The sequence below is a fragment of the Heptranchias perlo genome, chromosome 20 (assembly GCF_035084215.1).
Source record: "Heptranchias perlo isolate sHepPer1 chromosome 20, sHepPer1.hap1, whole genome shotgun sequence".
Taxonomy (NCBI): domain Eukaryota; kingdom Metazoa; phylum Chordata; class Chondrichthyes; order Hexanchiformes; family Hexanchidae; genus Heptranchias; species Heptranchias perlo.
Genome location: NC_090344.1, coordinates 3,926,623 through 3,930,827, shown reverse-complemented (window position 1 = coordinate 3,930,827; position 4,205 = coordinate 3,926,623). Strand labels below are relative to the sequence as shown.

Genomic DNA, 4,205 nt, shown 5'->3' with positions numbered 1-4,205 from the left:
ACATTTTGACTGGAGTTCAAGGTACAACTGGTATGTTCAATAACGCATCTACTTCTTAGTGTTCCCATGGGAGCTCTTGGGTTCCTCCGGCCTGCCGTCTTGCAATAGCAGGTGCCAGTTTACTTGTTCACAGGGGGAGAGGGGACTTTTAGCGGCAGCTCATATGGCAAAGGGGCCGGTACGAGATCTTTAAATCTAAAGAACCAAACAAACAATTCTTCTTTTCGTTAAGCCGATATTCATCCGTTGGAAGTTTCGTGTTGGCAAAATTTGGAAGGGAAATATTCTGCCTGGTGTCACTGTGTGACGGGAGAAATTATTCAGCTTACAGATGTTAATACGCTGAAAGGTCGAGAGGCCTTTTCCAGCTCCCGTGTGGGACAAGTTCAGCTTTTGTGCCGCTGGGTAAAGTGTTATTTTAATTGGTGCTAACGAATGACAAGACATTTGGCACAAACAAGAAGAATTGTAAACTCACGAGTTCACTGTCCATGTTTCTTACATCATGTTCAACAGGAACAAGGATTCTCCTCAACACGTTGCTGAGAATTTTATAAAACGGACCTCACCCTTGCTCGCCGGCTTCAGGGATGATTCAGAGGCCTCCCATGAATATGCACGATGGGAGCTTATGTTGTATCGAGCCTGGGTAGCTCAGTCGGTAGAGTATCAGACTTTTAAAGTGGGCAGTGAGCTGAAGGTCCAGCGTTTAACTCCCTGTCCAGGCTCCAAATTTCGGAATAGCTGGCAAGCTGTCACTTTGCAGCGGGACCTGCTATGTGTTGTCAAAGTTTCGGAAGTATCCTTTTTCCCAGTGTGGGCAGTAATGTGTTATCTGAAGCGGTTCCCCATCAGGAATTCTAGTTCACTATATTAATTTCGCAACACTCATTAAACTCTGTAAAAAAGACGAATGCTTGTTCAAATCGCCATTAATCAACCAGTAACTTTCTGTTTCCGGCTGAATGAAATGCTAACTTTTTTATGCTCTCATTCACCAGGCCGAAATTAGGGAGTTCAGAGGGGAAGAGAAAAAGGAAATGAGAGGCAAAGAGAAATATGACTATGGACTGACGGCCAACATAAAAGGGAATCCAAAAGTCTTCTGCAGGCATGTAAACAGTAAACGGGTCGTAAGCGTAGGCGAGAGGCGGATTCGGCCCGATCAAGGAGATCTACTCATGGAGGCAGAGGGGATGGCCGAGGTACCAAATGAGTACTTTGCATCTGTCTTTACCAAGGAAGAAGATGCTGCCAGAGTCTCAGCAAAGGAACTTATAGTTGAGATACTGGATGGTCTAAAAATTGATAAAGAAGAGGCACTTGAACGGCTGGCTGTACTTAAAGTAGGTAAATCACCTGTTCCGGATGGGATACATGCTAGGTTGCTGAGGGAAGTAAGGGTGGAAATTGCAGAGGTACTGGCCATAATCTATCAACATCCTTAGATATGTGGGTGGTGCCAGAGGACTGGAGAATTTCAAAGGTTGCACCCTTGTTCAGAAATGGGTACACGGATAAACCCAGCAAATATAGGCCAGTCAGTTTAAGCTCAGTGGTGGGGAAACTTTTAGAAACGATAATGCGGGACAGAATTAACAGTCACTTGGTCGAGGGTGAATTGATTCGGGAAAGCAAGCACGGATTTGTTAAAAACAAATCGTGCTTAACTAACCTGTAAGAGTTTTTGATGAGGTAACAGAGAGGATAGATGAAGGCAATTCAGTTGATGCGGTGTATATAGACTTTCCAAAGGTGTTGAATAAGTGCTGCATGGTAGGCTTATCATCAAGAAAGGGACAGGAAACAGAGATTACTGGGGAACGGTTCTTTTTCGAACTGGAGAGAGTTGTACTGTGGTGTTCCCCAGGGATCAGTGCTCGGACCACTGCTTTTCTTGATATATATCAATGACTTGGACTTTAGTGCACAGGGCACAATTTCAAAATTTGCAGATGAAACAAACCTTGGAAGGGTAGTAAACAGTGTTAAGGACAGTGATAGACTTCAAATGACATAGACAGGCTGGTGGCATTGGCGGAGACGTGGCAGATGAAATTTAACGCTGAAAAATGCGAAGTGATACATTTCGGTTGGAAGAACGAGGAGAGGCAATATAAACTCCAGGGCACAAATGTGAAAGCGGTACAGGAACAAAGAGAGGTTCATGTGTTCAAATAGTTGAATGTGGCAGGGCAGGTTGAGAAAGCGGTTAAAAAGCATTCGGGGTCCTGGGCTTTATAAATAGATGTATAGAGTGCAAAAGTATAGAAGTCAGGATGAAACATTATAACACACTGGTTCGAACACAACTGAAGTATTGTGTCCGGTTCGGGACACCGCACTTCAGGAAAGATGTGAAGGCCTTGGAGGGGGAGCAGAAAAAAATTACCAGCATAATTGCAGGGATGAGGGACTTTAGTTACGTGGATAGACTGGAGAATCTGAGGTTGTTCTCCTCGGAAAAGAAACGGTTTTGTGGAGATTTGATAGAGGTATTCAAAATCATGAAGGATCTCGACATAGAAGATGGAGAGAAACTGTTCCCATTGGCGGAAGGGTCAAGAACCAGAGGACATCGGTTTCAGGTGATTGGCAAAATAACCAAAGGTGACATGAGGAAAAACTTTTTCACACAACAAGAGGTTCGGATCTGGAATGCACTGCCCGAGCGTGTGATGGAGGCAGATTCAATCATGGCCTTCAAAAGGGAACTGGGTAAGTACTTGAAAGGAAAAAAAAATGCAGGGCTTCGGGGAAAGGCGGGGGAGTGTTTCTAGCTGGATTGCTCTTGCAGAGAGCGAGCACGGACTCGATGGGCCGAATGGCCACTTTCCGTGCTGTAGCCTTTCCATGATTCAACTCATTGTGCATGAGGCGATGCAAAGGGAACAGAGCGTGCCGCAAATCGACACACCTCTCAGTATCCTCCCAAGCAATGTAGTTTAAGAGCAAATAATTCTGAAACGTCTCACTTGACAACTCAAGTCGTACACTCGAAACCAATTTGGTAAAGGGAGACTAATATTGGTGATTGGAAATATTTGGTGTGCAACTTGATATTGCTGGACACCGGAGCAGAAAACGAGATTGGATGCACAGACCTGGTCTGAAAGGATGGCCGATCGGCTGTGGGAGGCAACGAACTTTTACACTGGCTGCAAAGCTGAAGTAACAGCGGCTCGTTGGTCTAGGGGTATGATTCTCGCTTAGGGCGTTTCATTGAGTGATATGCGAGAGGTCCCGGGTTCAAATCCCGGACGAGCCCGCCTTTTAGTGAAAAGTCACCAATTGGCTTCTGACATGTTTTCAGTGTTGCTGTTGGTGGAACTGAATTCGATCCAGAGGATGTTTGAGCTCCAGTGGACTCAATGCCGGAGTATCGTCGGCGCAACACACGTGAAAGAAATAAAATGTCTCAAGATGATGAGGAGTTTGAAGCTAAATTTGGATTTTTTCCAATTCTGGCGGATATTAGATGACGGGATAGAAAGCCACATATCCAAGTTTGCCGATGACACCAAGATGGGCAGCATTTTCAGCAGTGCAGATGGAAACATAAAATTACAGAGAGGTATTAATATAATAAATGAATGGGTAAAATTGTGGCAAATCGATATGAATTTCGTCAAGTGTGAGGTCATCCACTTTGGACCAAAAAGGATAGATCAGAATACTTAGTAAATGGTGAAAAGCTCGAAACAGTGGAGGTCCAAAAAGACTGATGTGTCCATCTACATACATCATTAAAATGTCATTGACAGGTACAAAAAATAATCAAAAATGTTAATGGAATGTTGGTCTTTATATCTAGAGGACGAGAATACAAGGGGATAGGCATTATGCGACAGCTATACAAAGCCCTGCTTGGACCACACCTGAAGAACTGTATTCAGTTCTGGGCAACGCACCTTAGGAAGGATATATCGGCTGTGGAGCGAGTGCAGCTTCGGTTTACTGGAATGTTACCTGGACCCCAAGGGTTAAATTACGCGGAGAGATTACATAAACTCGGGTTTACCTCGAATTTAGTCGATTAAGAGCTGATTTGATCGAACTTTTCGAAATATTAAGGGGAACTGATGGAGTAGATAGAGAAAAACAATTTCCGCCGGTTGGGATGTCTAGGACTCGGGAACATCACCTAAACATTCGGGTCAGGACTTTCAGGAGTGAAGTTGGGAAACACCTCTGCAAGCAAAGGG

General features: G+C 44.4%; 1 non-coding gene across 1 annotated transcript; it reads left to right on the top strand.

The window, feature by feature from the left end:
* Positions 1-3,179: 3,179 nt before the first annotated feature.
* On the top strand, positions 3,180-3,268 carry trnap-agg (transfer RNA proline (anticodon AGG)). The gene is given in 2 exon segments: positions 3,180-3,215; positions 3,233-3,268. It is a non-coding gene; the product is annotated as a tRNA-Pro (tRNA).
* Positions 3,269-4,205: the final 937 nt, after the last annotated feature.